This window comes from Uranotaenia lowii, chromosome 3 (genome assembly GCF_029784155.1).
Source record: "Uranotaenia lowii strain MFRU-FL chromosome 3, ASM2978415v1, whole genome shotgun sequence".
Lineage (NCBI taxonomy): Eukaryota > Metazoa > Arthropoda > Insecta > Diptera > Culicidae > Uranotaenia > Uranotaenia lowii.
In genome coordinates, this window is record NC_073693.1 from 120,445,401 (window position 1) to 120,471,428 (window position 26,028).

The following is a 26,028-nucleotide window of genomic DNA, read 5'->3' on the forward strand; positions in this document are numbered from 1 at the left end:
TTTGTGATTTCGCCAAAAAAATCTGTGATAGTTTTCTGTTATGGAAATAGCTAACATTTCTTTGAAAAGTCATGAAAAGCTGAATTTTTTTTAAATTTTATTTGAGAAAAATCCAATTTGAGAACTATTACAAATCAGGTTTCCAAAACAAAGTTAAAAATCCAAAATTTATGTCTATATAAAAATTATAATCTTGGAAAAGCATACAAAGTCAAATAAAATCTGAAAATTTCCAAAATTCTGTGTTCCGTGACACAAAATCTGTGATGAAGATTTCATCGAAATTCTGTGAATTTATATAATTTAGCAATGTTTATTGGTTTTTTACAAGTGGAATGTAAAAAGAGACTACATAAGTCATGAAAACTTATCAAAGAATTTTATGCTATTTCCATCACAGAACTTTTGGGTAAAATCAAAGTCATACTATCAAGTATCCAACTAACAATCCCTCCTTCATTCCTCATTGACCGTTATTGATAATTTTCAAAGGGAGAGCATGAGTTTTGTGCACTGTGAATGAACTGCTAGTCCCAACCACCATTGATGGCCTTGATCAATCACGGAGAAGCAACCATTGGCGAGGTAGAACTTGTTTTGCTTAGCTACGCCAGCGATCATGGAATTTGAAGTGCGTAAGTTGGATAAAGTCTTATCAAATATGTTATCTAAAGTTTTAAATGAACGATCACATCTAAACACTTCATGTTCAATCATTTAAGATGGATATGAGTAGTCAACTAAGCTAAGCTAAGCAAAGCTTAAATCAAAGTCAGAATCATTTTTCGTCAAAACAAATGACTTTTTTCGGCAACTTTGACTCAGTATAAACAAATAGTTGATGCTATCACTGAATCGACATCAAATTGTTTAGTTGTTTGTGTTTTTAATATTCTATATTCAGTATTTCAATCAGTAGGAGCCACCGTCTGTATAGTAGGTTTTCTGAGAAATCTTCCCCTTTTAAACAGCAACCAAATAAACAAACGATTTCATCCCACCGCCATCGTCCGTCATCGGATCCCTGGTTTGTATCTCGGCCTTACAGAGAGCCAATTACCAGCAAATTTAATTCGTGTCAATTTATAGCAACATTAGCCCACTCAAACTCGACCACACCATCCATTCACAGAAGCTTATCGAGTAGTGTCAGTTTTGTTTCTGTCTGTCAGTCAGTCTGTCGTCAACATAAAGTGTATACGACCGTGAGCCAAACCGTAAGTTTTCATTTGAATTATTTTGGTTCGCGAGCGCGTCATTAAGTTGGTTTAACCGTTTGATAAATAAATGAGGAGTTTAATTAAGTTATCCCTTATCGGTAGGTATCTACTTCAGGGAGAAATGACGTCACCGCAAACTGTAGTGGCCATCAGCGATAAGAAAATTCCGGTAAAATCCACTCTCGGCAGCAGCACCGACGGAGGAACCAAATTTTGGCAAGTATTCAGGAATTGCTTCGAAAGCTACCAATCCTTCACCAGTTCGGCGTGGCCGTATCGATAAAGTTTTGCCGCCACGAAAAATGTGCGAGTACCGCCACAGATCGATATGGCAAAATGTGGTGGCCTAACACAAAAAATTCTATAATGGAAAATGATTAATAAATCTACCGTTGCGAAAACATGGACGAAAGTTTCATAAATTATCGCGTTTTGCTTCACATTTGCCATTTACGGTGCGAATAAATTAATCATCCTCCCTTATAATAGCTCATGGAAAAAATATTCGCGGCAAACTCTAGCTTCAAGTGCATAGAACCATGTGGAAGTAACTAAAGTGATGAAAATACGGCGGTGGCAGAAAATAAAAACAACTCAAAGAGGATAGGTACATTCGGAGTCACGATTTTCCACTCATCGGTTCCGTCGTCGAAATTATCAACAGCCATCTGGATCAATTAATGTTGACGAGGTTGTTGTTTGTCGGGGGGAATTCGTTTGAGAAAACAAAAAGTTTCAATGAAGGGAGGAGCAATGGACTCAGTTTTATGCGGAGCGGATGCTTCGAGTTGGTTGGTTCATATTTTTGGTCCTCAACGCCAATTGCTACGTCCAAAAAGAGTAAACTAATGTTTGGCTTATCCGTTATACAATTCAAAACAAACTGTAGAAGAAAATTTGGGTGATTTTCAATCATTCATATTTTAACAAGCAAAACACGCAGTGGTACTATTCTTATTTCGCTCACTGCAGTAAGTAATGTTTAAGACCATAGAATACTTTTTATGTTTGATATCCAAGAATTTATGGCAATACTCTTTTAACTCATAAAGCGTCACGAAAAAAGCTTTTAAGCACATGCATGAATAAATCAGAAATGTTTACGTTACATAAAGTCAACTAAGCAGAGAACAGTGCTGTTACTTCAAAAATATATTGAACAAAGTAACTCAGGGTAGACCGATTTTGCCGGATGTTTTCGTTGCCTGGATTACACAAGGGAACAGCATTTTGGTGCCTATATTCGAATAATTGTTTAAAACCAACTAAACAAAAATAAAGGCAAAATAAACAATCATAAAATTTGTATAAGTTTTTTCATTAAAATCAAAATGACTCGTAGTCTTCGGGAAAGTTGAACATTGAATTAAAACCTTTAATTTCCAAATCTGTGTAGTGTTCTACAATTTGCCAAAAAAAATCGCACAAATTAATTAGGGCAGATAATCTAGATTTCGACAGGAGCTAGTTTTCGACAAACTTTTAATGAAAGGCTTATCTTTCTATTTGGTGGCTCAAGCTATCTAGGGTTAATATTTTTCTATTTTTGCTCTCCCACTATACTAAATATGTACGTTGAATATAAAAATTCTTCTAAAGAAGTTATTGAATAGTAGAAAGCCATTTATTTAAAAGTAACATTCTAAATCACCTGTGAAATTTAATGCCATTGACCAAATAAGAATGATTTTCAATCTCGAAAAAACTCCCCTTCTATTCGATTAAAAGCAAAATAAAAGGAATCAATGGATGAATAAAGTTCAGAAATCAATCTTTTCGGTAATTTATTTTATATTCTTGCTAACATTTAATGAAATTTCAATTGCTTTTTGAGCTGTCGAAAACTAGCGCTGAAAACTCACCTAATAATCTATTTTTCGACAACCATCTTCTTGGGTATGTTTAACTGTTTCCATGGTGTAAAAAACGCCGTGAAGTAGACAAGCAACTCCAATAAGTTTATATTTATATACCTGAGATACCTGAGCTAACAAAGGAGGTGGAAATATGCTTGTCGAAAACTAAAACTTGTTGTGTCGAAAACTAAAATTGAATGTCGAAAACTAGACCATCGAGAGGCTTAAGAGGATAATAAAAACATTGTTTCCAAACTTATTATTTTATTTACATAGTATTCCGTCTTAAGACATAACTTTCCAAACTTATGATCAATAAAAAAGCTAGAGAATGAAGAAAAAAGTCTCATTTATATAACCAAACATATTTGAAAAGAAAACCTTTAGTCAAATAATTTATGTACATGGTTTTTCTGACAAAAGAAGCAAAAACTGTCGAAATCTAGCTATTTTACCCTAAATGAATTTTATCCTATTTCCCTAAGTTATCTTTAAAAACAAGAGCTGTAAGTGTAAATGTTTTTTTTAGGTTTTATTTTTGACGCTTTACCATCATTATGGCATTCGTGTCTAATTAGTGTAAATGTAATATTACAAATTGTTTAGGTAGTATCGATATAAGATGAAAATGTTTTGTGTGTAGTGCAGAATGGAGAAAAAACTATGTTAAGCTAGGTTTAAATATCTTCCAAAAACAGAATTTTATGCAGGACATCAGGTGTCCCATTATGTCAAAGCACGGCACGATTATGATACAACCCTGCTCATTCTGAATGACGTTTAAACAGCTGATTTCTACTGTGTTTTGTTGTTCACAGTTCAATTTGAAATTCTGTGTATCGTGAACACCAATTTTTATGAATTTCGTAAAAATGAGAAGAATTTTCCCGGAAAAGCGCAAAAATATTGTGTACTTTCCCCAACATCTCGCTGAGTCAGTTGGCGAAAATGGAAGAAATAAGCATTGGAGGAAGACTGCCTCAGTTCGAGATTTGGCCAAAAAAGGATCCACTCTCCGCATCATCCATCGTGTTAAGGTAAGAAAGGGTCTAAAGACCTAAGAAACAGAAGAAGCCAAAGACATGCATTCCGAGCCATTCGTGAACACTCACAAATAAAAAAGATGACGGTTGTTCTATTTATTTCAGCTTGTTACACCAATCATCGTAGTGTAGTTGTTTTTTTTCGCATTTAAATATAAATAGGTTGCTGAAAAGTTTTTCTGTGTTTTGGCAAATAAAAATTCTGACTTTCTGTGATTTAACCCAAAAAATCTGTGATGGTTTTCTGTAACGACATTTCCTGTCATGAAAAAAATTGGTCTTTTTTCCTTTTTTTTTTGAGGAAAATCAATTAATGTTACGAAGAAATCCGAAATTTATGTTGACTTCAAAAATTAATATATTGGAATATTGGGACACAGATTTTTTGATAAAATTCGCTCAAAATTCTGTGAAATTACAGATTTTTCTGTGATTTTGGCAACCTTGCTACCAACTGCTGATTGCCTTACGCAATCAACTATGATCGTAGCAGACTCAACTATAATGGTATGATTGATTAAACTGTGAATATGATGATTTAACTACAATTGAATGAATGATTTTAGACATTCAAATACAAATATAATAAATTCAACTACAAACTGCTAACTAACGTTACACAATCAACTATGAATATAATAGATTCAACTGTTACGGTATAACTGATTCAGCTGTAGGTATGTTAGATTCAAGTTCAATTGTATGATTAAATTTTTGCTCTCAATTATAAATTTAAAAGATTCAACTATAAACTGCTGATTGACTCTATGCAATCAACTATATATAATATAATATAACTGACTCAACTATAAATATGATAGATTTAACTACAGTTGTCTGATTGAATTTAAGCATTCAACTATAAATATTATAAGTTTAACTACAGTTATATGATTGATTTTATTAGTTGATTTTTAAGCATTTTAAATTACAGTGTATTACTTTCATCAACAATTGTTATGTTTTATTGAATTGGCACCACTGTTACTTTTTTCTATACTTTCGAAGTCTCACGCATACATATCCACAATGAAATAAAAAAAGGAAGGAAACAGACGTCGCGGAACGGAACCTCTAAGAGGATCGGAAAAAGACAGGTCAACCCTTCCGCATCTCATCGGCGAAAGTCACTTTTTTCATTTTCGGCAGTGCGCTGCAAAGGGTGTTTTGCTTTGTGGAAATATTGTTTTTTGTCCGTCGTTGTTTTTTTTTTTCGAGGAGATATCAGTTGAAGTCGTGGCCACCTGCACGGCAATAAGCATTGCCCTTACAATAAGCATTTATCCGTTACACATCCTTGCTCGTCGAATGTCCGTGAAAGTATTGGGCGTGTAAATTTCAATCCGAGGTAAGCAAAAATTAAAACAAAAGAAAGCAACTAGTTTCCTCCATTTTATCGGTGGAACACAATCCGATCTTGAGAAGTTACGAACCATATATAAATAGGAGAGGGCGAAAAGACCGGATCGGAGGCAGCCCGAGATATCGGAGCCGAAAAAGGATTTAGTGCAAGGGGTATTATTCGTTTTTTCATCCTTTCATAACCCCCCAAAACAATAAAATTCAACAAACCCACACAGCCTCCCCCCCCTCTGAAATAAGCCCAAAATCCTCCGACATTCGATTTTGATCATCGGAAAAATGTTTTCCGGTTCTCTACTCACCTTGTACTGAAATAAACCGAAAACCCCCTAGTTAATTATCATATTCTAAAAACCATTATTGCAATAAATGTTTTGTACTGTTGGATCAATTATAAAATATGCTCCAATCAATTATAAAATAAAGTAGAATCAATTATAAAATATAGTTGAATCAATGATAAAATATACTTCAATCAATGATCAAATATAGTTGAATGTATCATATTTATTGTTGAATGTAAAAAAAACAATCAGAAAAATTGAGTTGAATCCATATTTATGATTCCAAAATTAATATATTGGAATATTGGGACACAGATTTTTTGATAAAATTCGCTCAAAATTCTGTGAAATTACAGATTTTTCTGTGATTTTGGCAACCTTGCTACCAACTGCTGATTGCCTTACGCAATCAACTATGATCGTAGCAGACTCAACTATAATGGTATGATTGATTAAACTGTGAATATGATGATTTAACTACAATTGAATGAATGATTTTAGACATTCAAATACAAATATAATAAATTCAACTACAAACTGCTAACTAACGTTACACAATCAACTATGAATATAATAGATTCAACTGTTACGGTATAACTGATTCAGCTGTAGGTATGTTAGATTCAAGTTCAATTGTATGATTAAATTTTTGCTCTCAATTATAAATTTAAAAGATTCAACTATAAACTGCTGATTGACTCTATGCAATCAACTATATATAATATAATATAACTGACTCAACTATAAATATGATAGATTTAACTACAGTTGTCTGATTGAATTTAAGCATTCAACTATAAATATTATAAGTTTAACTACAGTTATATGATTGATTTTATTAGTTGATTTTTAAGCATTTTAAATTACAGTGTATTACTTTCATCAACAATTGTTATGTTTTATTGAATTGGCACCACTGTTACTTTTTTCTATACTTTCGAAGTCTCACGCATACATATCCACAATGAAATAAAAAAAGGAAGGAAACAGACGTCGCGGAACGGAACCTCTAAGAGGATCGGAAAAAGACAGGTCAACCCTTCCGCATCTCATCGGCGAAAGTCACTTTTTTCATTTTCGGCAGTGCGCTGCAAAGGGTGTTTTGCTTTGTGGAAATATTGTTTTTTGTCCGTCGTTGTTTTTTTTTTTCGAGGAGATATCAGTTGAAGTCGTGGCCACCTGCACGGCAATAAGCATTGCCCTTACAATAAGCATTTATCCGTTACACATCCTTGCTCGTCGAATGTCCGTGAAAGTATTGGGCGTGTAAATTTCAATCCGAGGTAAGCAAAAATTAAAACAAAAGAAAGCAACTAGTTTCCTCCATTTTATCGGTGGAACACAATCCGATCTTGAGAAGTTACGAACCATATATAAATAGGAGAGGGCGAAAAGACCGGATCGGAGGCAGCCCGAGATATCGGAGCCGAAAAAGGATTTAGTGCAAGGGGTATTATTCGTTTTTTCATCCTTTCATAACCCCCCAAAACAATAAAATTCAACAAACCCACACAGCCTCCCCCCCCTCTGAAATAAGCCCAAAATCCTCCGACATTCGATTTTGATCATCGGAAAAATGTTTTCCGGTTCTCTACTCACCTTGTACTGAAATAAACCGAAAACCCCCTAGTTAATTATCATATTCTAAAAACCATTATTGCAATAAATGTTTTGTACTGTTGGATCAATTATAAAATATGCTCCAATCAATTATAAAATAAAGTAGAATCAATTATAAAATATAGTTGAATCAATGATAAAATATACTTCAATCAATGATCAAATATAGTTGAATGTATCATATTTATTGTTGAATGTAAAAAAAACAATCAGAAAAATTGAGTTGAATCCATATTTATGATTATGAGTGAAAAAAAAAAAACAATCAGAACAGTATAGTATGATTAATAATTTTTATGGTTAAATGCCAAAATTCAATTGCATAAAAGTAGTTGAGTATGCAATGTTTATAAAATCAATGAGACTTTTGAAGTTGAATCTATTGTTTTATAAGTTGGTGATTGAAAATCCATCAGATATTTTGTTGTATTTATGGTTGAAAGTTTGATATTGATGGCTGGTCGAGAATCAATCATCAATATAGCTAAATATGAGTGGATTATTGTTGGAAATATTATACTTTTCGCTCCCTGCTGACACAATGAATACTGCTATTCACATTCGAGAACGCCTGAATTGTCGCCTGCTCCCCATGATCTTCAAGCATAATCACTTAGTACTGTTGTGGCCTGATTTTCAATCAGTTCACTACTGAAGGGACACGATGGCTTGGTACCGTCAAACGGGGCATCATGCAACAGCGGGGTTCGATGCAACATTTATATAACACTACATTAAATCAATTTTTAATTTAATGTATTGTTATAAAGTTATCTTTTAATGATCACAAAATGATGATGACATAATTTCTCACATTTTAAGCTAGTTTTCTTAAGTTTTTCATTTTTATGTAAAATTTGAAAAATCGAGCAATAAATGTACAAATTTTAACATTTTTTGATGCCGAAAAAAACTTTACCCAGTATGACAGATTGGCTTGATAATATTACCTACAAACTTTTTACTAGTTTCCTCATGTTATACCAACATTGTTGGTGTAAAAATATTTTTCGAACAATCACCCAATTTTTTTAAATAAATATTTTTAAAATTCCGTTAGGTGTCTGGGGTTAAATGCAACAAAATGCAAATCAAAGAAATACCTTGTAAATCTTGTTTCCATGTGTTGGGATATGAATGTTTTGCATCACGCGTTTGTAAACATTGAAATTTCATTCATCCAAACATTTATTTTAATGATTTCAGCATTTAGAATTTTTCGTAGTATTATTTAACCCCTAAATGTATGCAGCATCTTCATTTTCAGAAAAAATGTAAATATTAGTTATTACAGATCCAAAAACTACTGCAATTGGTGTTGTCATGCGTAATGATCTTTAAGGCATCGCTAATATATTAAAAACTATAAATTTTTGTACGTGTTCATAAGATTTTTCATTAAAAACAAAGTTTGTTGCAAGTTACCCCATTTTCTAAGGAGGGTGAAAATCGCATGTTTTTAGAAAATTAAAAATAACTGAAGAAACCTATAATTTTTCTAACTACGCCAATTTGATACCCCAGCATCCTTAAAACTTTTTATGCATAAGGGGTAGGATTAATTGTGAACATAAGTTTTTTAGAAGCCATTGAAGTTGAAAATTGTTGCATGTTGCCCCAGTTGACGGTACCAATCCAACAAAGTCCAGATCGTACCGAATGAGATGAATCCGCCAAATTGCTCCAAAGTAAGACCCACTGGATCTTTTTGGGTCCATACCTACCAAATCATGTTTGTGAAAACATGTGTAGCCTGCAGATTTTTTTTTTAAAACTTTGCGAAAGATTGAAAAAAATGTGTTTAAAATCATCGCAAAACAGTCTGTGCTGAAGTTATTGAGCAGTCTTCGATTAAAAATTCGATGACTCGCCTACAATTGACTACAGTTTATTTTTTTTATTGATTCAATGCCGTATAATAAATATTGCGATATTTAGTTCTTCTTTTTAAGACATCCATCTGTGCAAAATTGCTGGTTCCGCAGCTTCAAGAGGATGGCTTTGCAGAAAATTCCAATCAAAAATTGAGATCCAGAATCTTCTGGAATCGACCTTAGTGGTTTAAATATTTTTCATTCAAAGTGAATTTTGATATATGAGACCCTTGAAGCTAAAGTTGCAAAAATACTGATTTCGGGAAAACACTTTTTTAGATTGTTGTGTGTGGCCATTTTATATACATTTTTTGACAATTTGTGTTCTTCTTTCGAATGTTTAGGTATTTTAATCAAAGAACCGCTTGGCATTATTGATTCAAAATCGATCATTTTTACATAAATTCCCCTATTGCTTTGAGGCTCTCATATAACCTTAAAAAGATTCAACGATCTTCAGTTACAACACCTGCAATAAACGGACCGCTCCTCCAAGAGTTAAATGCATGCATCGGCGCGTCCCGCTTATATTAGATCTGAGATAAGTTGCGAAATGTTGGACACTCCGGGTGTGATGAGATCGGCCTTTGATGATTGCACGCCAATCATCATCATCTCGTCAACGGAACTAATCGAGGCAGTAGAGTTGTGACAGAATGAGTGAGTAATAGGACTCACAATTGATTGTCTTTAATTTGTTTTCGTGAGATGATAAATAAAAATGTCCTCGGATTGGCGCGGCGATGGCGGTGTTGCGGTTTGCGTTGCATGAATGGCGACAGACGGTGGCTGATCAATGAATTAAATATGTAGAACGATCTCGAGCGTGATCTCGTGTGTCTGGTACAGGGGGATGCATTTCATGTTTTTTTTTCTCCCTCGGTAGACGATCTGTTGATAGTAATCGCTCAACTAGTTTAAAGTGCCGCTGAAGGTCCCGGGAGAATATCAATCATTGATATCAGATGAACGAATTTAATTGCAATCCGTAGATATATTGGACCTGAAACTTCGGCAAAATTTAATTGATTTTGGAGTTTGGACAATCGCCATAAATCCTTTTAATTGCTTGAGATATTTTAGCACGAATCATAAACTACATTCATAAAAGTTTTCCATTCAATTCCGTTTTTCTCTTTTTCATCAATTGATGAGTAAGTAGTAGGTAGCCAACCGAAACGAGTTTTTCCCAGTTCAGATTTCCTATAGCCGTTATATTTTTAGCAGAGCGTGGCTGGCTGGTTCCAAAAGTTTTCACGCGTCGAACAGCGAATGGGGGAGGGATGATTTTGGGGGTGCGGGGGTGTTTTCCCGAACGTGACGTGCGACCCAGTGTGAGTTGATTCTGGGAACCGAAACGGCACGTCCCAGTATGTATCACCTGAGAAGAAGTAACACCTGAGCCAGCTGTAGATGCGAACAGGAGGATAGGAAACAGACGCCTTCCCCTGTCTGGGGTGAGTATGTGGGCTTTTGTTTTGCCTGGTTTGTGTACAGGTGAATCAATGTGTGTGTGCGCGTGTCTGTGCGCTTCCTTCCTCAAAATCTTGGAAAACGGAAGTTGAAGGTAAACAGTTGCTATTAATGGGGTTTCGCAGCTTAAATTTTATTGTTCAGAAGATTTAAAAATAAATTTATAGAATCGAATGAATAATATCCGTTAAGATGTTATACTTAAAAATTCTACTTTTATTCGAATTTTGTAATATAAGTCTTGCAGAGATGATAGAACTTGGTTGTTTACCCTATACTTAGAAGGCTAACCACAAACCATGGTTGCATGACGATAAGCTGAGAAAAACAAGTTTTCAGGAAAAGTGTCAGATTGCTGTTGTCGGCGGCATCCGACCGCTTTCTGCTCCTCCTTTTCGTCCTGCAACTTCTCTCCCTGAAGCTTTCGAAAGTGTTGATTGATAGCTTTGGCTGGAGCGTTCCGGATGGAATTTCAAAAACAGTTTTGTGGGATTACCTACCTGCTTCGTAGCAGGATTTCCAATTCGATTTGGAAGTGTTTGCTTAGTATTAGATTTAATTTACCTAGCTGAGTTGTTAGATTTCTGTTGTTTAACCAGCTTAACCCTAGATGGATATAAAAATAACCTTAATAATCCACCTATTAGCCGGAGATTCCTAAAAATAGCTGGAAGACACCAACAGTTCGATCAAACACATTATGATTGGTTACTCCTTTGGTTACTTAGAATTAGACGGTTGGGCTTTTGCACAGTGCAATGTTTAGTATGAGTAAGTTGTTTGGCAAACAAAAGTGACAGCTCTATTCATAAATATACTTAAAAATGAATTTCTGTCAGTCTGTTCCCTATAGACTCGGGAACTAAATACTGAACCGATTTGTGTGAAACGTGGCAAGTGAGGGTATTGGAGGCCAGGGCAGGTTTCTATAATGGTATGAGACCCCTTCCCCTCAGAGGAAGGGGAGAAGGGGTCTTACATAATAATAAATGTATGGGTACGATGTATAATTCTATGATTATTTGAGACCCTCCCTTCTTACAATGCACAATGGGGAAAAAAGTGTACAAACCGCGAAGAAATTCAATATCTTTCGTGCTACATGACCAAAATCTATGGAAATATACTTTCCTTTTGTGAAAATTTCCGGAGAATCGATTGGACATAGTTTCAAACTCCGTGCAAGCTTACGAAAGGAGATATAGTGCCTTTTTAACCCCTAATTCCCCTATATTTTGTAAACATTCCAGAAAAACACTGATTCAAACCAGAGAACTTTGAACGAAAACAGACCTATCGTGTGTAATTTTTTCTGAGGAATCGAATGAAGGCTGTTCTGGTCACCGCACGCTTCAGATAATGGAGTTATGGCTGTTTTTACCCTCAATTCCCCTATATTTTTCAATTATTTCAGAAAAAAGCAAATTCGAACTTGAAAATTTTGAACCAAATGGATTGTATTTTGTGTGATTTTTTCCGAGAAATCGAATGAATGCTGTTTGAGCCGCCGCACGCTTTGGAAAATGGAGTTATGGCTGTTTTACCCTAAATTCCCCTCAATTTTTCAAATTGTTAAGAAAAAGCATGTTCGGACTTGAAAATTTGTAATCTTTTGGGACGTATCTTGTGTAATTTTTTCCGAGGAATCCAATAAAGGCTGTTTGAGCCACCGCACGCTTCGAAAAATGAAGTTATGGCTGTTTTTACCCTCAATTCCCCTATATTTTTCAATAATTTAAGAAAAAAGCATGTTCGGACTTGAAAAATTTGAACCAAATGGAATGAATCCTATGTGATTTTTTCCGAGGAATCCAACGAAGCCTATTTGAGCCACCGCACGGATAAGGAACAGGAGTTATGGCTGTTTTACCCTCAATTGCCCAACTTTTTTGAAATAGCTCAAAAAAAAGCATGTTGGGACCAAATAATTATGAACCAAAAGTAAAGTATTTTGTGGAGTTTTTTCCGAGGAATCGAATGAATGCTGTTTGAGCCCCCGCACGCTTCTGAAAATGAAGTAATGGCTGTTTTACCTTCAATTCCCCTACATTTTTTAAATTGTTAAGAAAACGCATGTTCGGACTTGAAAATTTTGAATCTTTTGGGACGTATCTTGTGTGATTTTTTCCGAGGAATCCAATGGAGCCTGTTTGAGCCACCGCACGCTTTGGAAAATGGAGTTATGGCTGTTTTTACCCTCGATTCCCCTACATTTTTCAATCCATTTTGTTCAAATTTTCCAAGTCCAAACATGCTTTTTTCTTAAATTATTGAAAAATATAGGGGAATTGAGGGTAAAAACAGCCATAACTTCATTTTCCGAAGCGTGCGGTGGCTCAATCAGCCTTTATTGGATTCCTCGGAAAAAATTACACAAGATACGTCCCAAAAGATTACAAATTTTCAAGTCCGAACATGCTTTTTCTTAACAATTTGAAAAATTGAGGGGAATTTAGGGTAAAACAGCCAAAACTCCATTTTCCAAAGCGTGCGGGGGCTCAAACAGCATTCATTCGATTTCTCGGAAAAAATCACACAAAATACAATCCATTTGGTTCAAAATTTTCAAGTTCGAATTTGCTGTTTTCTGAAATAATTGAAAAATATAGGGGAATTGAGGGTAAAAACAGCCATAACTCCATTATCTGAAGCGTGCGGTGGCCAGAACAGCCTTCATTCGATTCCTCAGAAAAAATTACACACGGTCTGTTTTCGTTCAAAATTCTCTGGTTCGAATCAGTGTTTATCTGGAATGTTTACAAAATATAGGGGAATTAGGGGTTAAAAAGGCACTATATCTCCGTTCGTAAGCTTGTGCGGCGTTTGAAACTATGTCCAATCGATTCTCCGGAAATTTTCACAAAAAGAAAGTATATTTCCATAGATTTGGGTCATGTAGCACGAAAGATATTGAATTTCTTCGCGGTTTGTACACTTTTTTCCCCATTGTGCAATGGGGTAAGAATATATTTCATGATAAGCTTCATGAGATCCTGAACTAAAAACGAAAAAAAAAACATTAAGATCATGAAAATTATGTTTAGATATCAAGCATCAGTAAATATGTGTTATTTTTTCCATAATCTAAAGTTGTATTACTATTTTATGAGATTCGCGGCTTTATATCAACGTTGCAGTTGGCGGACAGTTATTGAATAATTTATCCGGTACAACTCTTGGGCTGGAACTCGCTCAGGAGGCAACTGACTTGCCAACTGAACTATATCACAAGCCCTTTCCGATGAAAAGCTGAAATAATGTTTATATTGCATTTAAAACTCCAGCTGCAGCTCTCATAAAGTGGTTGCTTTGGATATATTTATGTTGACATTTGATTTCAAATGATGCTACAAAAATTAAATCAATATTAAAAAAAAATTTAAATATAATTTATTTTTGAATGTGTAGCAAAGCACATCGGGTCGGCTAGTTTTTTAAGTTGAATTTTTCTGTAAAAAACGCAGGTTTCAGTGGTGGAATAGAGTTATCTTTATTCATGTTTCGTCTGTGAGGTCAGTAGAATACAACTATATTATTTAGCGACTTTCCACTTATCATATTTCCTAACCGGGAAAGTACTCATTTTTCAATGAGTACTTTGATGCTTCTACTCATTTCTGTAACTGCTAATCACAGTTTGAGTTATATTGGTCCACAGTGTGATGATGTAAACATTTGTACCGTGTACATCATCACCAGCTGTCATAAGCAATCATCAATGATCAATCGCTATTGTTCTCAATAGACGAATTGACCAAATCAAACAGAGAGCCAAAACAAACTGTTTTGGTTCGTCGACGTTGCAGAAGAATCATCTGCTGCCGGAAAACTTCTCTCGAAAACCGTAAGTTCAAAACCTCCTCTTAATTCGTTAATTGAGAATGCTGAACAGCTTCGCCTTGGTAACGCATCCGTGAACGCATCAGCTGGCTGATCCTCAGTAGAGAGTGCCTCAAAGAAAGCTGACCGCTTCTTACGATCTCCCTGATGAATGCATACTTCACGCCCAGATGCTTCATCCACTGATGGGTCCGCGCCTCTTCCAGGTACTGGATGCATGGAATGTTGTACTCCATCGAAGTGAAATAAGTGCTAACCACAGCCAATTCACTTAGGAAGTTTGCTAACCACAAACCTTCCTTCACCGCATAGCACAAGGCTCCAGTCGATGACGTTTCGTTGACCACGAAATAAGATTCTCGAAATGGATCCGAGTTTGTGTATCTGCGGTATACCAACGCCATATCGATCATACGTCGAAGGTATCACAGAACACGCTTCAGGCCTAGCCAATGCCTATCCGCCGGGCTGGCCTGGTATTTGCTAAGTGCGCTAACCGCAGCACTGATATTCGGATGATTTCAAACAACCGATCAAATCGTTGAACGGCTGCTCGGTGATAACCTCACCATAGTTCAGCTGCGTGCCTCGAACATTCGTGTCAGAGACAGAATGGGTTTCCTGTAACCTGGGATTAATCCCAAATTTCGCTCTCATCCGGGGCTGCGTGATAGTTGCTTAGTGCGCTTCATTGTGTTGATGATTTGAGGTAGCTTTTCATCTGTGCTGAGTAGCTCTGAATCGCCGTCTGCGTCTCAGAGCCGGTTCCGGATTGACGGAATCTTGGTCATCATCGTCGTTATTGCTACCCTTGATGTCGCTCTCGTTTCGCAACGTACGTTAACTGGCACCAGAATCGATGACTAATCTCCGTTGATTCTGGTGGCTGATAACCTCAGTATGCGAACGCACAGCATATCTTGCATGTTGTTTTCTGGTAACCCCAGGTAAACAATCTCTTGCAGCTTTCTTCACGTTTACGTCAAAGTCTTCATATCTCGATGACTTCGAGCATTTGCACTCTCGGCAGGTAGGCAGCAATAACTGGTTAACTCCGCTAGCGACTAACCGTCACCGAAACCACCTCCTCCGAAGCACCCGAAACATCAAACATCCGCCAAAAACAAACTCGCGCACGCTTACCGCAGTGCAACTCCAAAGCACGAGAATAATCCTCTCGACTTTCAGTTTTATAGAGTTTTGTTCCGCTGCTTCAATGCTGCAAGAAGCCGGGGAACAACTTTGAGCAGCATGAATCCGATTTGACTCTGATGCGTTGCTGAAGTTGCTGGCAACTAACCGTTGCCCAAAACACCTCCTCCAAAACCGCAGAAAAAATTTACTGCAGGCTTGGATCAGCTCACGCGTGCTGGCTGCAGCGTAGCTCCACATCACGAGATCAGCCCTCTCGGAACCCGATTTCTCGGCGACGAACTCCAGTAGCACCTTCTGGCTGACCTGAAGCATCTCGTGGCCTCTGCGCTGACGATCCTCTGCGCTGGTGGATTTCTGCGATTGGATCAGCTCATAACTGCTGACCACAGCGCACAACCATAGCACGAGAGTAACCCTCTCGGCTATCAGCTCCACCCAATTTTTCCGGGGTGGACCTTCACGCTGAACCATCTCGGTTGCGGATCCTGGGACTCCTCCCGGCCGTCGGTCGTAAGCTCACGCTTGCTAACCGCATCGTGGCTCGTGACGGCATCGAGAGTAACCCTCTCAATCCGCGAACCTCCCCGGGCTCTGGCGGTACCTCCTAATTGGCCGTGGACTTTTGGCTGCCTGACCTCTGCCCTGGCTGGTCCATCTCCGCTGGCTCGGGGACCCTAGGTTGGCTCGTCTCGGCGCTGGCTGGTCCTCTGGCTCGTCTCTGAGCTGGTTTGTCCCTCTGCGCTGGCTGCTGCAGAACTTGCTAACCGTAAGTCTAATATACTTGAGAGTACCCCTCTCACTAACTCATAATTTTCCAATCCAGACGTATCTGGGCCCATAACCTGTTGAAAAAGCAGGTTTCAGTGGTGGAATAGAGTTATCTTTATTCATGTTTCGTCTGTGAGGTCAGTAGAATACAACTATATTAATTAGCGATAGCTAATTGTCACTTTCCACTTATCATATTTCCTAACCGGGAAAGTACTCATTTCTCAATGAGTACTTTGATACTTCTACTCTATTCCACCACTGAAACCTGCGATTTCAACATTTTCCTTTCCCATGTCTAAAAATCTGTAATGTTTGCCCAACAGACCTTATGTATGCGTGTGTAGCAAGAGCCCTATTCAGCAAAACAAGAAGTTTCAAAAGTTTATTTTCTCGATTCGATAAATATAACAATAATCAATATTCGACATTATCGCTTTACAACATACAAAATCAATCATTTTTATAACTAATTGCGACTTTAATATTTCTAAAAGAATCGCCAATGGTTGATGTTTTGCATTCATTAAAATAAACATCGTTCGTGTTTACAATTTTAATTAATTAAAATACAAAACCAGACGAAACTGTCAGATGTTGAACTGATCATATTCTACGCAGAAAGCTTACTACATTTTTCCATTAAGGTTCTACAGAATGCTAAAATTCATTTGGCGGAGTTCGAGGATACTTGATCCTTGAGGTGACTTGATCTCTTAGCTATATTTCGAAACTGGAATGTTTTACAAAAGTCTTATGTTATAAATATTGTACTTATGGGGAAAAACAACAATGTTGTTACCTTAGCAAAAAAATCTAAGTTATTGAACTTTTGATGAAAAATTAAACTAAATTTGACTCAAAGTTTTGTTTAATCATTTTCAAATGTTTCCAACATCAGTTGTACAGGTAGCAAAATATATCCATAACACTCTGATGTCTGCTGTGTTTGTTCTCACAAAATTTTCAACTCGATTGAAGTCAACACTATGTTTATTTGTCTGCCAAAAAAGGACTTGATTTTTTGAAGCCTACAAATATAAAAAAATAGAAAAGATTTAAAGGGCAACCAACAACAACAAGTTTAACGTAGAATTACATAAAACTGTCTTTTATCACTGTATTTTTTGTAAAAAAGCCTGTCGTGAGAAATGTCTAGTCAAAATTATTTAAAATTTGTTTCCGAATCATCAAGTCTCACGTCAAACAGATTTTTTCTCATACAATTTTGGTGAATATTATTTGTACGAATGAGTATTCAAAAAGACGTAATTCTACGTAAAAAAAATGTTCATAAGCATTGGATAGCAAGCTCAATTCCTGTTTTAATCTAAAGTTCTAATGTTTTTTTTGCCATTGCTTTAGTTAGTATTCAATAAATTTGACATTAAATTTCACACGCAGTATTTTGTAGGTTTGTAATAAAACTTGTCGGTCTGTGCGTAATGCATTTAACGATATCCAAACCAAAGGAAATTATGAGAAATTTTTAAATGGTTCTATATATGTTTGCATTAAAATTTAAAGTTATGATTTGTTACGAGCGGAAGGGTGAGGTAAACGGTAAACTTTTTTTCTTTTCAATTGAATCATTACATTTGTGATGTTATGTCTAAAGAGACCTAAATAAAGGAAAATTGAGTGTAAAATCGGCCATCATTTCATTTTCTGAAGCGTGTGGTGCCTCAAATACCTCATTCAATTTTTGTTCAAAATTTCTTAGTTCAAATCAGAGTATTTCTAGATTGTTTACAAAATATAGGGAAACCAGGGCTTAAAAAGGCACTACATCTCCGTGCGTAAGTTCGTGCGGCGCGTCTGAAACTATGTCCAATCAAATTTTCACCAAAGGAAAGTATATTTTCATAGATTTGTTTCGTGTGGGAGGGAAGACATTGAATTTCATACCGGTTTATACACTTTTTTCCTATTGTGCATTGGGTTTCGCACGGTATAAGCTAACTTTTATAGTCAAATGACATTTGATTGTTTGTAACTCAAAAAATAAATCGTCTCGACATTAGTAGTACCATTTTTTATGAAAAGCATTAACTTTTAGTAATTTTTCACCTAACATTACTCTATGGAGCCACTTCTGGTAAGACAGTCAATTTATTCAAATCATAAACAGTTCATGTATTGTAGGACTGGAAATTTAGAAAAATGTATAACAAAAATTATGTTAAAACACCGCTAGAATTGAGGTTAATTTTGAATTTAAACTAGGGAAGGACATCGATACGTTACAACACCAATTACTCAAACAGCCAATCGTTAAAAAAGGGGGAGGGCTAGTAACCTTGCTCAGTCCCGGCACGAACGAACCGCGGATCCACTCGATGACCTTCCGGGTCACTCGCCGGAACAGTCCCCGGGTTCGGGGGATCCGCCGATCTCCGCCCAAAGACCCCTCGGCTGCGGCACCCAATGACGTCGCCTGCAGATCTTTCTGGGCGTGATGTTGATGATGATGATGATGATGAACGTGAGAGTAGTCATGCAGAAAGATGTGATGGGTGCTCGAAAGCGGAGGACTGTATGAGGAAGCATCTTGATAGGCGGGATTGTGAAAGTATGTTGACTGTTGCTGTTGCTGGCATGACCGGAAGCTGACCACGGCCGAAGTTGCCGAGTGGCGCTTCTGGGGTCCCTTAGGCTGGCTTTGGCTTTGGTTTTGATGAAACAACCGGTGACAGTTGGAGTCTGAATGACTGTGATGGAGAGTTGTGACTGTAGATGGTGTTCTATCGAAAGAGGTGGTAGCCGTGTGAGGCATTACCGTTTCAGAGCTTCAGAGCTCCGCAGAACCAAAAACACCAATCGGGATTACACTGGACGGTATTTCCTTGAGAAACACTTGGCACCTTGAACTTGTTGAAATAGTTTTCTTCTCCGGTTTCTATCAACTGCACAACGAGGTGGCGCCTTTCTTTATCCCACTTATCACTTATAAGAGATCCAATCAAGTGGAGAGCTCTTTGAAATTATGCTAATGAGAGCGACACTCCTTAGGTAGGTAGGTACCTATTTTTTTTCTTTCATCCTTTTGTACATTCACCGAAAGCGTGGTGGCACAACTTCATATTCGTTATTGACAATTCACTTCATTGCCAGCGCCATTGTCTTATTACATCACAAACTTCTTCAGTATCATATCAGCGATTGATACTTAAGAGCACTTGAGCAATTAACAGGATCATCTACAGCGTGTGGCTGCAAGACGCTTCGCTTCGTTGTAACACAACACAATGCAATCCGAGCTGAGCTATTTTTTTCTTCGTCTCATTTTCGACAGATGTCTCCACTTGGCTCGTAAAAGTAGTTTACTGTTTTCCGTTGGAAAAATTTCTCGTGCTAGTAGCTTTAAACTTGTCGTTGCTGAAGAGTGAGAGAAAGATGGTGTAATAATCACTTTACGACCCAACTTGCTAATTTGATTCTCACATGACCACTTTTGCGGACTTTTCCTTCGGTCGATCCAATGTCAGTCAACTAAAGTACGTCGTTCTTTTTTATTTTCAATTAAGTCTTAAAATATTAAAATCAAAAATTTTCAAAATTCAAATAATCTATCAAAAAGCTCAATTTGTTTTCTTTTGCAAGCTTAAACGATTTGACTAATAGATAATTGCTTCGACGTTGCAAAGCGAAACTCCAGTCAGCCATACCAGTTGATTCAGGGACATCGGCTATTAACAATTTATCCAACTAGCTGAGAAGAGCCGATAATAGGTAGGTAAATGTTAAAAATTGTTAATTGAGCATTTTGTTTGTTATTCAATTTCATATTTGGTAACTTATGCTAGGACTAGATAATGAATTCTATGGCAATCAATTAATTTCTCTATGACACTCTCTGGAGCCACCTTTGAACATGAAGCCTTCCACTATATTCAGTGTGTAAATCTAAATCAAAATATGTGAAAACGACCCGTCCTAGGGTGTTTTATGGTGTCAAATTTCCTTCCGCTCCACTGGCCTTTATTGTTGTTTTCATCAATGCAAAAATTAGATGATGGCGTGCACGGCCACGGAAAGGGGAATGATTTGCATTTAATAACGTAAACTACTTTGCAAATAATGATGGATTATCGATCGAACTGAAAGCTTTCTTTACTTGGTTGAATAGAGGAGGGGAATTTTTTTTAAATGAATTTGAAAGTAATTATCATAAACTGTTTCTTAAATTAGGGAAAGATAAATAAAAAGTTGACTAGAAAATTCATAAGTTCAATATCAAATGTACAATCAATGCACATAAGACAAGTTCACTTTCCGGCTTTTTTCGCAGATCAAAGCCGGACTCATATGGGTTGTTTCTCATGTATTTTCAAGTATTTCTGCCAAATTTGAAATCTTTTGAACTCATCTCTGTTCTGCGCAATCTACAAATCTAAAAATCTACAGTAAATCAGAAAAGCTTTTCTTGTAAATCTAGCCCTTTAAATTACCTTTCTTTTGGATATATAGCGGTCAAGTTATTAACAGATGTTTGCAACAAATTTGAATTGATAAAATATTTTCCATTCAGTATTTTTTTCAGGTTGCATGAAGCTAAAACTTGAATAGGAACACAATTATGATTTAAAAACGAATGCATAAATATATGAATTACTTAGTTCCTATTCTAGCGATAATTACATTTTAAACATCAAAATAATGGTTTTAAACAAGACTATCCAAACAAGAAATAAATTTGTGAAAAATATTTTTTTCGGATTTACTGCAGATTTTAAACTTTCAACTTGTAAGTAAAATTTCTGTACAAGTTGGTGGTTTATGAATTTTTTTCGGTTTGTTTTGAACGATTATCTTAAACAGCAGCTTGCTAGAACTCTCATGAGAAAATTTTCAAGAAAAATTAACTTTTTTCACAAAAACTCATAACGCAGAACAGAGATTAGTTCATAAATACTTGAAAATAAATGAGGAACAACCCATATCATGCTTTGATCTGCGAAAAAAGCCGAAAAGTGAACTAGTCTAAAGTACATCTATCCAACCGTTTTTAATAAGGTAGCAAGAATTTTCCCTCACGTCTCCAGGCCAGCCAAATCCGGACCATTTGATTTCAAAATTTTAAACTCAAAATCCGGACAATATCTGGGACAAAAACATGGATTGATTTAAAAAAAGTTAAGCAGAAAATCACTCAAAAATTGTGCTTTTCACATCGAAACACATCAGCAGATTATTATTATTTTGTTTTTTTGACTCCGGGAAACCGTTCTAGATTATTCCAATGAAACTAACTCAAATGATTTATTTTTGGTTGCAAGAATAAAAAAAATAAAAGCGCATTTTTGAGCCAACCCCCCTTAACCAACCCCCCTTAACCAACCCCTCCCCCTTATGAGGGTCCATCAAAAGAATGCGAGGCATTCTACTCTATACTCAAAATATGTAATTCTTAATCATATATTGATGATGGAGAAAGGTTATTCAATAAAAACTAATCCCAGGTTCAGAGTTCAGCTACTATTTTTCAAAAATTTTTAACTTATTGATTCAATTCAATTAAATTCCTAATATTAGATTTGAAATAAGATTTAACTCATTTCAGAGATTCTGGTTCCATACAATCCAAATCGAAATTGTATTTGTGTTTTCATATTATTGGATTATGAATCCAGTTAACCATTTTTGATTTTAGATTGAAATAAAAAGCTGTGTTCGAAATCGTTGTTAAATTTGGTTTAACATTTCCTTCAAAATTTGAATCTATTTTTTCGAAGCTCATGCTTATTTTTTACATTGAGTTGATTTTTTTTCAAATTTGAGAAAAAAAACTTAGAAATCATTCTGAATGTTTGTATCATATTAAGATTCGAGATTCATTCATTTTATTCTCATACAAAATTCAAAAATAACAAAGCTTCCAAATGGCGCTACAGATTCATCATTTAATTTTTTTTATTTATTTAGATTTGCAAGTAGGATTAGAAAAACATAATCGAAATAGAGAATAATTATTATAATAATTATAATTATTGAAACATAAAACATTCGAATTATTATTATGGATTTACTGGTTTCTATTCTTGGCTCATATTTCTAAATCCAGAAATCGTTTTATGTACGTTCAAGAAAACGCATTGAAATTCCAGAATAGATTGACAATACAAATTTAGAATTATGTAATTTTCAAATGCTGATTCGGATTCAGCTCGTGAATGAGTTCCACAATTTGAATAAAATTATCAAGATGACAATTTCGGTAAGGAATTTAAAATGTAAGAGTTCTCAGGCTTATAATTCTGATTGCCAGTTTCATTTTAAAATTTAACCAAAGTCAGTTCGTTTGCATAACCTAGCTGAAATTTACAAAAAAAAAATTGAGTTCATTTGGCTAGTTTTGTCTTTTTAAAAACTTATTTAAAAAAACCATCCAAAGGAGTTGTTTTTTTAAGAAAAGTAATAACATGTATCTTCTCATAAAGAAATCGCAGGAAATTTCTTATGTTTTGGCGTATTGTTTAAATTATTAATATTTCAGTTTTCCAAGAACCAAAATTTCAACTGAAATCTAGGATCGAGTATACATAAACTCGATTTGACACGATTTTAAAATTTTGATCTTTTACTTTTGAAAATTGGATTTATTTATAGAAACTTTTTTTTCGAAATTAAAGTCGTTGTTAAAAAAATCTTATTGTATTTTCAAATCAAATAAACAAAATTAAGCAGGTTAAATTATCCGGGTTTACCAGGCCCTGTTCCGATTTTTAGTTAAAAAAATTGGTAAAGGTTCGGATTCATTCCCATTTATTTTTTGGAAAATCAAACATAAAATTCAAATTGCATCGTTATAATTTTAAATTTTTACGCTAAAAAATGAAATTTTCCATGCTAGATTTATTAAAAGTAAACGATTTTTCGGGAGCCTGAAATACAATTTAAAATCTGGTTATGTTTTTCGGTAAAAAATAATGATTCAAAGATTTTTTTAAATTTAAGTTGAATAGTTTTGAATTTATTTTAATTTTCCAGGCAACAGGATTTTGGTTTAAAAGCTTGGAAATAGAATGCCAGAATTTTGTCCGATTTTAAATGAATCAAAGCAATCGTAAGATTCCTTTTAATCTAACCACGGTACTTAAAGGGATTAAAGGTAATCTTTCGATTGCATTGATTCAGTAGAATTATTCAACCAAATTGACTCATAACACACATAATAGGGGTTTTCAATAAAATAGCCAGGATTTCCCTGGCCTGGATCCGTGCGGGAGACTTTCTGGCAATCTTAAGCTAATTTCACCAATTTTCGACGCAAATTTTAACCATCGATGAAAGTATATTTCCTATTTTGTTAATAAAGGATTCTTTACACCAATTCTTATCATCATTTGATAGATTTAGGATGTATTTTCAAAAGTTTCTATTTAATTTTTTTTAAATTTAATATGCGAAAATGTCACAGAATAAAGGGTACACTTTGCCAAATTTAAAGTTTGCAATTAAAGATAGTTTTAAATTATTCAACTTCTCAAACTGAAGATTTTTTTTTATAAATTCATGTGGAAAAGATATTAATTGTATTTTTAATTCTCATCATTCTGAGCTCTCAATAAAAGTTCTTCTGAACAAATTTTCAGATTTTAGGCATTGATTTTTTATGTTATTTAAATCATTTAATATACTTCTAATTTTGATTTTTTTTACAAAAAATCTGCAGTACCATCAACTGGGCATTAAGCAACACTTTTCAACTTCTATTGCTTCTTAAAACTTAATGTCCTTGTTAATGTCATACCGTTTATACTTCAAAAGTTTTAAGGTTGATGAGATATCAAACAGACTTAGTCAGAAAAATTATTGATTTCACCAGTTATTTTTAAATTTACAAAAACATACGATTTTAACCCTACTAAAAAAGGGGTAAGTTGCAACAAACTTGATTTTTAATGAAAAAAAAAACGAATGAATACGTTTGAAAATTTAATGTTTAAAAAATATTTATGATATCATTACGCATAGATCACTAATTGTAGTAATTTTTGGTTTTGTTCAAATTTAATTTCACATTTTTTTGTTAAAACTGTTTTTAAAGAAAAAGTATAAAGGTGCTGCATAGATTAAGGGGTGAAAATATACTAGGAGAGAGTGGGTATTATGGGTCTCTTTTTTTCTTCGCTCCATAACTACTTTATTATAAAAGATATAATGAAATTAATAAATGGTGTGGTTTTCTTCATTTCTAACGTATCATTAGGCAATTTTCGAAATTTTTAAATAAATTATTTCTTCGAGTTCGGATTGTTTTTTTTTTAAAACAGTTTTTTTTATTTGGGAAAAATGATGGGGAATCGTGGGTCACCAAATTCAAATAACCAGATAACATGCAAAGCTTATGAGTTGACCCAAAACTGTAATTTAAGTTATTTTGAAGCAGTTTCAGGTGATGAAATAAACAAGAGAGTTGGGTATTTTTTTTGTGAACGAACACGAACCAACACGATATGATAGCAAAGTTTCAAAAACTTGGCTCGCGAACGTTATGGCATAATTCCTCATATAATATTCATGTTCGAATCTATCGCATTGAATAAAATTGAACGAATTTTTTCCAAAAACTCTTCATTTGCATAAGAATTCTTTACAGTATGAATGTGTATAGAAACACCACAATAAAGGTGGCCCAAGATCCCTCACATTATGTGGCCCACGATTCCCCACAAGCTCTGATTTGCAAAATGGTAGTGTTTGAATGACTTGTGAATAATTCATGAAGATTTCTTATTTCATGTGAAAAAGCAAGATAAAACTAAGATCATAATCATATGAGCATATTTTTGTTATAAACTTTAGAATTCCCACCGATGAAATTTTAGGTTGCTTGTTTAATTATGTAAGAATGTGCTCCTTGAAGGTTTATAAAAAAAATATTCGAAATTAAGATTTTTCAGTTATAATATTTCAAGAACAGAGAACTATAGGCAGTTAGATAAGCTGAAGTTTCAATCCGATGTATCTTGCAGTTTTAATGGCTTTTTCCCTCTAAATTCCTCAAGCTCAAGATACCTCAATTGGCACCTTTTGATTTTTGTTCAATGAATAGCTGATAGAAACTTGTAGTCTTCAAAACATTGGCGCACAGTTTTTGAAAACTTTTCCGGTACATCTGTGTTCGATGTTTACTCTTGGGCTCGAACTCGCGGACATCGGCTTAGAAGACAACTGACTCGCCAACTGAGCAACATCTGATTTCGTTTGCGAATGAATGGAGTAAAAGAATAATAGTGTGATATTTATTATTTTTATAATTTAGTATATTTGGAAAAAAAAGTTTTAATCTTTCAACTCAATACCCGTAGTCCTATTAGCAGCCTGGATTCAAATTTGTCAGTTGAACCATGAATGGCCTTTCATAAGCTCTACCAGTAACTTTTCACAATTAGGTAGACGGGTAGGTAAGAAAAAACTTTGTGACAACCGCTTTCAGCACAGGTTCAGCATTGTTCCGCTTGATGGATTCTTGAAAAGCCATGGGAAAATGAAATTCCGGCTTTTTCTGATTCATTTTTCCTTCCGCT

The 26,028-nt window shown here is 35.1% G+C and overlaps 1 protein-coding gene across 5 annotated transcripts in view; it reads right to left on the reverse strand.

The window, feature by feature from the left end:
- LOC129758691 (anion exchange protein 2) overlaps positions 1–26,028 on the reverse strand; it is a 194,886-nt gene that overhangs the window by 54,561 nt on the left and 114,297 nt on the right. Inside the window, exon 2 of one of the 5 annotated variants that reach the window (XM_055756273.1) lies at positions 19,275–19,873. The exons of the other annotated variants lie outside the window; for them this stretch is intronic. The gene's annotated coding sequence lies outside the window, so the exon portion shown is untranslated. The remainder of the gene's footprint in view (positions 1–19,274; positions 19,874–26,028) is intronic. 5 annotated transcript variants of the gene reach the window in all.